The sequence below is a fragment of the Augochlora pura genome, chromosome 9 (assembly GCF_028453695.1).
Source record: "Augochlora pura isolate Apur16 chromosome 9, APUR_v2.2.1, whole genome shotgun sequence".
Lineage (NCBI taxonomy): Eukaryota > Metazoa > Arthropoda > Insecta > Hymenoptera > Halictidae > Augochlora > Augochlora pura.
This window is the reverse complement of record NC_135780.1, coordinates 1,418,859-1,431,080: the sequence shown is the minus strand read 5'-3', so window position 1 is coordinate 1,431,080 and position 12,222 is coordinate 1,418,859.

Here is a 12,222-nt window from a genome sequence, read left to right as displayed (position 1 = left end):
CCGGGGACGGTGTTCGACCGCTGATCTAAATTCGGCGGTTATGCAGCGCCGATGCAACGCTGTGCAATCGCGGCTTTTCGGGAAAGCCCTGCGCCGGAAACTTTCTTCTTGCGCGAGCCGGCGCGGCGCGGCGCGACGGGAGGAAGCACGATCAATGGGAGAACGCGCGAACAAAGCTTGTTCGGCGTCGGGTTTTGCATAATGATAGCTGGGGCCCGTGCACGGGGTTTTACGCCACTGTTCCCTCGTTGGAGGACAAGAGGGACGGATTCCGCCGCGGATGATAGCCGTACACGTTACCCACGCGAACCAGGCGGAGTTTCGCGAAAATTCGCCGCGCCGCCAGCTCTCTTTATTCGACCCTCGCGCCGCTATTTCTGCCTGTCAGAAATTTAAGGTGCCGTTGCACCGCTTCTCCGCCGCGAAATCAAAGTCGCAAGTGGGTGGCCCGAGGGCGAGCCGCTGCCTTAAGCTGCACCCACAACGATCCGCAATTAAATTGCACTCTCGTTCCTTTTGTCGTGTCTAGATGGATAGCGAGATTAAAACGCTTTATTAGCTTCCATTATACAATGTTTACAGAAGCTTCAGATAAAATGACTAAAAGCCACCTAATGCTTTAACTATGCGATCGAAGATACGATTTTGTGTCTATCGATCTGTTCGTTGATCGAGTTGAATGTAGTATACGAGTGTTATTGATCGCGTTATGAAAGCTGTGTAATCGGCGGTACAATTAAAATACAGGAAAAAGAAAAGAAGAATCCACGTGACTGTTTCTTGGAATAGTCACGTATATAGTTAACTTAATTCTGTTTTCTTCGATTAACAAAGCACGATGGAATTATCTTACTCCTTTGATTTGTTTCAGGGCCACTGCGACGTGCTTCGAAGATTGCAACTACTGCAGAACGTGCGACCATCGCTATGGAGATTCTAGCGGCGCAGTTAGGCGAAGACTCATTTTCTACGGGATTTTTTACTGCTGGTTTCTCTATCGATCATATCTTTATCCGATTCATCGGAAATAAGTATATATGAACGATGACGCATGGTGACGATGTGGGATCGCGTCATGCACTTTCTTACTTGCCAGTGAAAGACGCATTATCTGGCACAGGTTCTTCCCTGTTTCGAAATCGTTTACGCGATGATAAAAGATCTCTTTATTACGGAAAGAGCGCAGTTGATCTATGGCTGGGATTTTAGTGATTTTCCACTGCGACGCAGCGCTCGGGAAAATGCGAGTTCATCGTTACCTCGTGAATCGTTTATGTCAACGTTGGTTTTTCCGATACAATTATTCGCAACCTCTGAACAGAGGAAAATCTATTTCTTTCCCAATAGATGGTAATATCAATGAAACGTTCGCAAAGTAAGGCGATTGTTAATTAACTACTTCTAGAAAACAGAATGATCTCTGCCAGACTAAGAAATCATTTAGGTTTCTACGATTGGATTATATCATCAAATATACTTCTCTGAACTAATGAAGTTATGAATAATTTGATTGTATTTCGCGACAAACCGAGGCGGAAGCTTTCGAAGATCTCTCGAATGCATACTCTGCGGACATATTCCAAGGAATTCGCTATTTTATCGTTAACCAGCGGATCTTTATGCAAAGTAAGAATTGACTACGTCAATGCAGAACATAGGGACCAGGTACAATTCTTTTCCTTTCCGTTAGAATTATTACAGATTTAAATTAACCCCTTGCATTCGAATGGCGACTCCGAGGCATCACTAAAAATAATTATATCAAAGTAATTTTTACATTATTATATTATTTTCTACTTGAAAGACTGTTAAAAGAGAAACTGTTTTATGAGTCAGAAGACTCAATCTCACATGCATAAAATGCACTAAGTTGTATCAAATAGGAACACCGTTTGTCAAAGAAACTATTTTGGAGTTGGAATTAAAATGGCTTCGAGTGCAAAGGGTTAATGCAGCAATACTACATTTAATCATGTTTTCTGTAAATTTATATACTCCCCTGTCTCATTATCATTGAATTTAGACGAACAGAAGAGATTGATCGTCCCATCGACTATGCAATGAACCCATTCGTTGTGCAACCAAACCGCCGCTGGCCCGAAACACCACGAAACCGATCCGAAACGGGTCTCGAAGCTTCTGGCCGTCCGCAGTGTCAAGTTCAGAGACTGGGCTGTTATGCACGTGGCTTAAAGGAGCCGGTATATCACGTCGCAAAGGCAGATGGTGTGGCGCGCACACTTGGACGCCGCATCGTGTCGGCAGACGCGAGTCGCGAGTCGCGAATCGCCGGTGGATGTGTGAGTGTCCGTGGCCACCAACCCACAGCCACCGCCTAGGACAGGTCAGTGACAAAGCAAGGTCACGTCAAGTGCTTCGGAAGCTAGCAGCGCGTCGCTCGCGGGCGGTCGAGCGAAAAAATAGACGGGATTTCGGTCGGACGCGTATTTTTCGCGACCAGCTGCACGATCCCGCAATCCCCGGGCTGACCATCGCCGAAAAATCTACTAGCAGCCAAACTGGTCGAACCTCGTCCGCCGCGCCGATAGGATGTCCCGAAACCAATTTTCCCTAACGACATTGTGGCACAATGGCGCATTAATAATTCATGCGCCGATTATGCTGCAAGTTCCATTGTTCGGGCAATTTTTTTCGCCGTAATCTCGCTGTAGGCGATGTAGGAGTAGTGCTGCTTTATTCCCAGAAGTTTCCAGGCAAATTAGCTGTTGCTTCCTTGCTACAAAGCTGTTTTCATGTAGCTTTTGTTAAATTTATTGCAGGCCATGCCTGCTGCGTGGGAGGTTCGTCTCGTACGACGTTTCCGCGCGCAAATAATTACAAATGCGGTGCAAAGAAGAGCTTGGAAATTTATTATTTGTTATTCGTGCGTTCATTGTCAATATCCAACTAACTCAATTAGATGTAGAAACTCTCGTTAGTCCGAAGTAATAGATACGATGTCGCCACGATTTCTAGCGCGTCATCGATCACTTGAAATTTGATAGTCGACAGAGAATAGTCCTAAGCGTTCTCGTTCACGGTACGGAGACGTACGAGAAATCGGAACTCGATCGACGAGAATTTAATTCTGCAGACGTCCGCGGGACGGGCACAATGAGCGTCCGCCCCGCAAAGGACTGCGGGCGGATGCAGACGGCCTTACGTAACCATCGGATCGGTTTTAATCGACCGACACCGCGCCGGAATGTTCTGTCGATATGAACGGTTCGAATGGGGTCGTTGTACGTTTAGGAACGCATCGTCGGATTGCCGGGACGGAAATAACTCAAGGAACACGGCTCATAAACTCTGTTGTGCAGCGCAATATTATTCTACCCGCGCGTCAACGAGAATAAATCCGCGAAAGGGCTCGGGGAATCGATTTGAGCTGCTCTCGCGTCTTTTACGACCGTCTTTTCGCCCTCCCCCCTCTTCCCCCACCCCAACGCAAAGGACGAACCTTCTAACCCTGAGACGCGCGGTGAGACGAAAGCGATTCCAGTCGTCTCTCTCGCTGTCAGATTTCTTCGGCGGATTATTCTCGTCGCGATACTTTACCGGTCGCCATCTTTCAAGCGTTAATGCTTCTCCTGGCCTGTCATTTATTTCCATCTGTCTCGGAACGCTCCACGGTGCCTGTGTTGAGTCTAGATCAAGTTCACTCGACGTAGGAATGGGTTGAATTATTTTACAGTCGTTTGCCTTTGACCCGGGATCGTTTACTTTTGTCTCTATTAAACCTATTCTGCCACGGTTTTCGTCCAACTTGGACCGATGTACTTTCAGCTCAGAGCATGCTATTACGATCTAATGATGGTCGAGATTATTCTAATTTACCGTGCTGTGTCTGGACTCGGTTAATTTGGTCCGAGCTCAAGTCGGATTATTCAACTGCGACTATTCTCTGAATTGGCATAATCTGGCCTGTCGTTAGTCTGTACCGAGGTCTGTCGAGCACTAGAATTATTCTTCTATGGTCTTTGTAGTAAGGCAGTGCCATTCTACCGATGTTGTATCCAGTATGAATTAATCTAGTCGCTCGATAACGAGTCAGGACTATTCTGTCGTTATTCCTGTCCGACTTGATCTACTCACTGGGATCTTTAGCCTGTCTTTAGTCTGGACTATTCCACTAACACCTCTGCGAAGTATAAATCAATTTGCTGCGATCTCTGTTAATCCCGAACTATCTCACTGCGTCTCTATCTAATCTGGATCAATTCATTTAGGTCCGTGCGGAGGCTGGACTACTCTACTGTGACCTCTGCCTCGCTTCCAGTAATCTACTTTGACTTCTATTACGGCCAACACTGCTCTAGCAAATCTCTGTCGAGTCTGGATCAATCCAGCTCGGCCAGTGCTATATCTGGATGATTCTACTTCGATCTGCTGTGGAAACTGATTATTTTCTTTAACGAAGACCGTTCTACTCCATCTGCGTCGATTATAGATCGGTCTGCCTCGATCGGGATCGATGATTCCATTGCGATTTCGATTCGACTTTGCGTCTGAACCAGGTCTAGACTATTGTATCGACACCTGTCTGTCTGTCGCGTCCGATTAGGTCTGGCCTATTCTACTGCACGCATTTTCAGCCTAGAGCACTGCTCTGCGGAGTTCATGCATCATCGTCTGCCGAAACTTTAGATAATTCACATGAAAATCCATAGATGAATGTCTTTGAGTGTTTTTTTGTTTTAAATTAGGATAGTTTCTCTGCATGATTCGGGGAGCAAAAGATGGAAAAGTCCCCTCGATCGTACATGGCAGAATCACGATTTTTAACGCCATCATTTCACGGTGTATTTCCACGCGTCGCGTTTACGAGGTTTCGGCAAAATTTGAAACGCGAGGATCACGGTTAGGGGAATATTTAAATGAGTTCAGTTTTCTTAGCGCGAGTGTTTTTATCGCGAGTCGCGGCTATTTCGAGGTATTACGACCGCCGCGGAACGATCGCCGCTAGACGTCGGGTCTGCCGGATGGAATTTATGCCAGGTTTACGACGACCGTTGCACGATTTCTATGAATATTTTTACGTAACCAGACGCAAGACTCATCCTTTCATTGTAACACTTGCATAATATCAGAAACGACCGGCCGCGGCTGCAATTAGCGGCTTGCGGGGAACGGGAATGATTATTATCTATGCAGTCATCCGTTGCCTCTGCGAAAACGTTCATCAAATTTCCACATAACGCGCCGCGATTTACGCCGACCCCTGATTAATTATCCTCCGGGCGCTTTTATCCCGCCGCCGTCGCGTTTTCTAGTCCAAAGAAACGTATTCGTGGAAAATTGAACGGAGCTTGTCCGTGGCGAATAGTCGGAACATTGCGCAAGCAATCTTCCTTTCCTCTGAATCAATCACTTTTACACGTTTCATAGTAAAATAACATAAACAGACACGCATTAACTTTTGCGAATACCTACTGGTTTTGATAAAATTCTGACATATAATTGCACCATTTCGGTCGCAAGTATTTTTGTTCGAAAAACTTGTCAATGAAACTGTACACAGTGTAGTTTATAAAGTGCATACAATATGGAATTGAAAATAGATCGACACAGCTAAGTGGTTAAAAACTATACAGCGCCAAGTTAACAAGAATTTAAACATTTAATCATATAGCAAGATATGTCAGATATGTTAATTCTTGTTACCTTGATACTCTACAGTTTTCAAAAAGAGAATCACTTTATTATTCGCATGAAATGAATAAGTAAGCTTTCGAATGACGTTCAAGACATAATTGATAGGTAATTATTATACGTAAAATTGATATGCATCGTTGAATAAAATCTGCAAAAGAGATTCGCGAGGCCAACTGAAAACTCCTGAAACTGCCGGCTAAAAAATAAATGTCCGCGCGGATGCGGCCGAACGGTTTCAGTTGCAAAGTCCGTCGTCGTAAAGCGAGTATAATGATGAAAACAGAGGCCACCGCCCACACACGGAGTGCAACGGGCACATCATCGACCGATATTATTAAACTTCATTCACGGAGCGATGAACGGCGTCGCGTCGCGCGTCGGCTCGGATTGGCCGTTGCTCCGGCAGCAATTGCCGAAAGTTTCGCAACTTTGCGTCAGCCTGGCCCTCTGTAAACATAAACGTCGACGAGCGTCGCCGGCGTAGCTTGCCGTCGGATCGACGGAATGCTGCGTCGACGCAACGGTTTCGCGAAAAATCCTGCGGTCCGTGCGAACGCACGAACTGGTTCCTGGACAGGAGAACGCGCGCATCCGGAATGCGCCTGTTGTTTTCCGTTGAAGCGCAAGTGGCGTACGACCGGATGGTCAGAACAAGACGTAATTTCGGCAGTTATTTTTCCCGAATATTTTTAGCGCGTCTGCGTCTTCGAGTGATTGTCCTCGAGAGTTGTTTACTCTCCCGTCTACGCGCTTCATCCGCCGCGCTGATTCTCGCGCTCGCCTTTTCAAGGTCCGTAGGTCCATCATCCGTTGTTAGCGGATTCGCGTTACCATACTTTGCCATTTCTTAAAAATCATTCGCACCAACTGGTGCTGGTGGAATTAAAATTGTTGTAGGCCGTTTCGATTTTTATTCCAATTAATTTGATACGGAAATGACGCTGAAGCGTTAAAAAAAACTAGTCGTTTTATTTCTATAAAGTCATAATTCTTTGATTACTTTTTTCGCCCACCTGGCCATGAATTCGAAACAGTCTGTTTGCGGACATGGACATTCGTGCTTGGAAAATTTAAAACGCTATCGGTCCGCTGTTCGACGCAGATTCGTTTCAATGATATTTTAATTACTCGGTGGATTTGACAGAGCACCGAACCATTTTCGGATCGAATGTTCACGGTTCGATGAATTTTTCACGATTTAAAGCGGCATTCGGGCAATCTTTCGGCATGGAAATTCCGCTCTCGCGTATACAGAAGGGTTTAGATCCTTGCGGGACGGGAAACTGATCGGCTCGCGAATATTTTTCGTCGGCGGCTTTTATTCTGTCTAAAAGAGACGACAGTCCTGCTCGCTCGTAAACAAGACGGTCGCCTTGGTCACGTGCGTGATTAACATTTGATATAACAGCCTGTGCAACAGAGACCGGTCGCGGATTAGCTATTTACGTAAGCCCGGCGAATTATGCATGCGTTGCGCTGAAAATTATATATAACTATTTTACATACGCACCGAGGCGAATGGGAATACGTTGCCGGTGTGCCGTGCACGTGACCGATCGAGATCAGTCTCTCCTGGCTTCGCGGGCCGAGGTCTTTATTCATTTATTTGTTTATTTATTTAGTTAGTTATTTATCGATTAATTTATTTACCGGGAGAAACAGGTCTGTCATCGGTGATCTCGACGAGGGATAATCGATTTCGTTTAACATAAAGAAGTCATTAGACCTCGTTAAGCTTTTACGAGTGAAATGGCGTGATTTAACGTCCGTTACATTGGTTTATATGGACCTTTATGCCTGCTCGTTACGACGCGAACTTGAATCTTTTGTTAGGTTTTACAATCCTAAATAATTCTCTGGCATTTTTATTCGAATCCGATCATGTGGAGCCAAACCAGAGGCTATTCTATCTTTCAAAATATAAACCAAACGGTGATTTAAATTGCGATTTATTCTTCGAAATTCGAGTGCAAGCCGAGCAATAATTATTCGACTTCCAATTTAGTTCGTCCCGCTAAAATTATCGAAGTAGAACAATTTTGTATTAAACAGCGCAATGTTTGAAATTTCCATTTTATAATTGTTAACATTTGAACTCGAGCGGAACGATTCCACTGCAGATTCCAGTTCGAATCGGAAACGAATGATACCGGGAGCTAACACTCGACCGGTAAAATTCTGAAAAGTCGACAACGGTGCAGCCACGCGTCAGACGGTTTTAATTGCACCGAGGTTATTGCCTGGTGATTTAAGAACGGATAACAAGAAATCAAACGCATTGATAGCGTCGCGTCGGCGGAGATTTCGTGGAAAAGAGTCGCGCCGACCGGCTGTTTTCCGACAGGGGGATTCGGTTATCAGCGAACGCGTTAATTAAGCCCCTCGCACGGCAGACACCGCGACGGGTGTCGACGATCCCGGCCGACATGCTCGTGTTCTCCTCCGGTAATCGTCCGATTAGCTCGCGCAACGCGTTCTCACGGGCTTGCCAAAACTGCGCAAATTGCTCGCGAAATCGTCGCGTGGAATCGCGACCTCTGCGGGCGCGAACTTCTCGCGAAAAGAACGTCGCTGATTGGCCGTTGGCCAAAGCTCTCTCTCTCTCTCTCTCTCTCTCTCGTTCTTCCCCTCTTCTTCTGGCTGTTGGCTTCTTTGCTCGCAAATTAACTAGAATCGCAAATAAATTTATAGAAATCCGGACGGACGCGCATCGCTACGCAGAACGCCATAAGCGGTCCGTCCTATTTCGGAAATTGCGCTTCCGATGCATATTAGAAACAACTGGTATCCAACTGCACAATTGACTAATATTGTCGTTGCTAAAATCCAGCGTAGTTTAATGTTTAAAACAGTCCTATTTACCACATTCTTAGAAAAAGCTACAGTTCTATATATAGATCGGTTTTGCGATTGCATTTTGCGTCTTCGAAGAACCATCGTAGTAGAATTTTCGAAACAGTGCAATAGAGGCGACTCTATTGTAAAAATGTGATATGAAACGTAGTAAGGGTAATTGGTAATCAACAATTGCATCTTTGCGTCCGTTGCGTGAGACATTGCAGCGAATATTGCAGATTTAACTCTTTCGGGTGGAATGTCGGCTGATGACAATAGAAATAGAAAACTAGAAAAAATAGGAGAATACAATTGTTTTGTTTAATGCCTCGTTCTCAAGGAAATCAGATTGGAGAGTACGCTAGGTTCGCGTGGTTTATGCTCAGGGCTGAGAAAAAATACATATTTTGTAATAGTAACATAATTTGGAAAATAAACTTTGCTTGAAGTAGTATCTGCATATAGAAATAGCATATGCAAATATATTTAACTATGTAATATTTATATGTAATTACTATTTTAAGAAAGACTTTATCATTCCATATATTACAGGAGAAGAGAAAGATTTATAATCCATTTACTACTACAAAAACGTAGATATATGATATAAAAATATGACGAGAAGTAGAATCGGTAGATCATGATCAGACGTGCCATTTGATTACTATTGTATAGATATGATCTTTCAAACTCAGTTATCTTTAAAACAAGGCCTATTATACTTTCTTTTATTATGTAGACTTTATAAAAAATCGTTAAATATTTAAATAAAGAAGTGTTAAAATTCCACGAATCGGGTATGTTCAACTTGAAAAATCGCTGCGGCTGGTACTCGGCTTCTGAGACAGACATAACCGTTGGCCGAGGGAGTCGATACACCGCCGAGGTTCTCCGTGGTATTACGTGTCGAACGTGCGGCCAATCGATCGTGTTTTTCGCGGCGCAAAAGTTCAGTGAGCAAGGCTCAGTGTCAAAGTCAATGGCACTCTGGCCGCACGTAGCTGCTCGCTGAATCGGGGCCTCGTTGTTGCATATTTACGCTCGTTTCCCGTGCTCCGGTAATCACACGTCCCATTCCATCGCTTTGCATCGCGTCGCGACAAGCCGGAGCGAAGCGAGGCGAGAGCCCTGCGAGCGGCTACGCCGACGAGGAGCGCGTGCGCGCGTGTGCGTACATTTTTATTATTCCTCGGCCGCTCTCTTTCATTCGAGAGACACACGCTTGACTTTCAGTCCCGAGCGTCATCCGGTTTCGTCAGCGGACGGATGCGCCGCAAACAAAATATTCCACGAAACGTCTGGTGATAGCGCGACGCCCGACGCCCGGCGCACGCCGTAAAAATAAGCGTCGCGTGCTGCACAGGCTCCACCGAAACCGAACGACATAGTCCTCCGACTGTTACCATTACGTCCGGCATCTTTATATCGGTGGCCCTGGTCGTCCCTTTAGTTTTCGCTTCCGATCCTCGGCGATTCCAGAGTCAAACAGATTCGGCGATTTCTGCTTGCAGCTTTAGAATATCGTGTGCAGACGACCACCGCAAAGGTTTTGACTATCCAACAGAAAGCGGACTTCGGTCTTGAACTACACAAAAGATGGAGGCTAATTGTAATATATAAAATCGATGCTGGAGTTTATGCTGGCCAGAAACCCACTACTTTGATCAGACTGCACGATCCACTTAAATTCTAGCTAAGTCGGTATTAAAGGATGCTCCGAGTTGAATTACGTGGGTAGATGGAATGTAATTCTAGCTTAGAATTTATGTTGGAAAACAGCATCGAGCTCGTTGAATCTCCGGCTAGAAACTCGAATTCTACTTCCTTCGTACGATAACCTCTATCTCTCCAAATTTAACTATAACTGTATAATCTAGGAGAACGCACACCTGTTCTCAAACTCCGACGCTGGTCTAAAATGTATGCTCGTATAAGGTTAGCTTAAAATTCTCTTTGATAAATCGCATGGTCGCGTCTAGCCGCAACCTAGACCTGCTCAACTCGCCGTAACATATGGTAGACCCGAGCCGAGTCGAGTCCGCCGTGCCTCGAGAGAGAGAGAGACAGCCCCAAGGTCACGGTCTAACCCGGTCTAGGCTGAACCTAGACCTGCTCAACACATCCCATAAGCCGGCTGTAGGCCAGCGACAACCGACACCCGATTCCGTCATACGCTCCACCGCGCGCCGGTTCCGAGCTTAAATCGGACCAGAAATCGTCCGAAGAACCCGACGATTCCTGAGCTTTTCATCGAACCGAGAGCGATCCGACCCGAGCACATCTCTCTCTCTCTCTCTCTCTCACTCTCTCCCCCTTTCTCTCTCTCTCTCTCTCTCGGTAACGCGATCATCGGAACCCGAGCCCGCCGGCTCGCAACCGGGAGGCGTTAATCGATCTCCGAACAAGTTCCAGGAACCAGCACAAAGAAGCGGATGGTCGACGCGCGGCGCGCGGAGCGGAGCGCGGCGGGTCATTCGCGATGCGATCTTGCATAACTGGCTTCTCCGGGACTCCGGGACTCCGGGCCAAACACGTCCAAGGCCGCATTCCCTCGGTCTTAGCCCCCCTTCTGCGTCTCTATGCTTCACCCAAATAAATTAACTGGTCTGGCCCTGTCTCCTCTGGCCGCCCCCTTTCGGACTTCACACGGCCAATTATGAGGAATATTAAAACCGACGCTCTCCTTCTAATCAACCGCAGACTGGAAGTGTCTAGTCTAATTTCTACAATTCATTTTTATAATCTGCTGCTCGTCAAAGCACACGAGGCCCTTTCGTCGCATAATTTCATCTCTAATCGAGTCCAGGTCTTCCACCATGACTGGCATTTCCATGCAGCGCGCGTCACTTGAGTTTGTTATTCGCATAGCAGAGGGTTCATAGAAGTAGCTTGAATAATAGTAACATACTAGGACATATTTAGATATTGCAGACGAATTTTTAGAGTTTTAGAGAAACGATCTCCGATTTCTGATGCAGGCGAAGTCAGAGAACTGCTTTGTCATCGTTATAGCGGGAAATAGTCAAAGTTAATTGTACCAAACACGAATTAGATGAAAGTGCTTTTTCTCTTTCAATAACTCTAACAAAACGAAGAATAACGTAACAATGTCCATACATTCTTCCAATGTCTTTACCGTTTAATATTTCATTCGTCTATCTCCGTTCTGTAAATTTATAGAAATCGCGATCTAATCGTCGTTCTAATATATCAAGCCTCCGGTTAAGGCAAGCTATCTTTCAGATAAAAGAGAAAACGTACGCTATTTTCTACTACCTGCGCGAATATATCCGAAGCTGTGTCAATGTACAATTGCTAGCCAAGCGTACAAAATGCGGTCTGAGAACTAATTGAAGTCTCGAGCACTTTACCTAATAGCACCATGTATATCAACGAACCTAGACGGGAGACCATCCAAGGAACATCAGGATCCAGATAAAGCTAGTCAGATCAGCTAGTTAAATCGTCGAGATTGTGGAAATATCGTGCGATGTGTATGCACGGGAGGAAGCGGGCTCGTCCGCGAAGAAACTCATCCGACTCGTCATTATTCCCGACGGGGACGTTGCATAACATGTTGCTCGTTTCTCTGAACTCTCTCTCTCTCTCTCTCTCTTTCTCTCTCTTATTCTTTCTCGGTCTCTTTCTGTTTCTCTCTCGGTCTCTCTCTCCGGTGAGGCCGATCCATGGATCGACGTGGCCCCAGCCTAACCTCTGCCAGTCCCGGCTCGG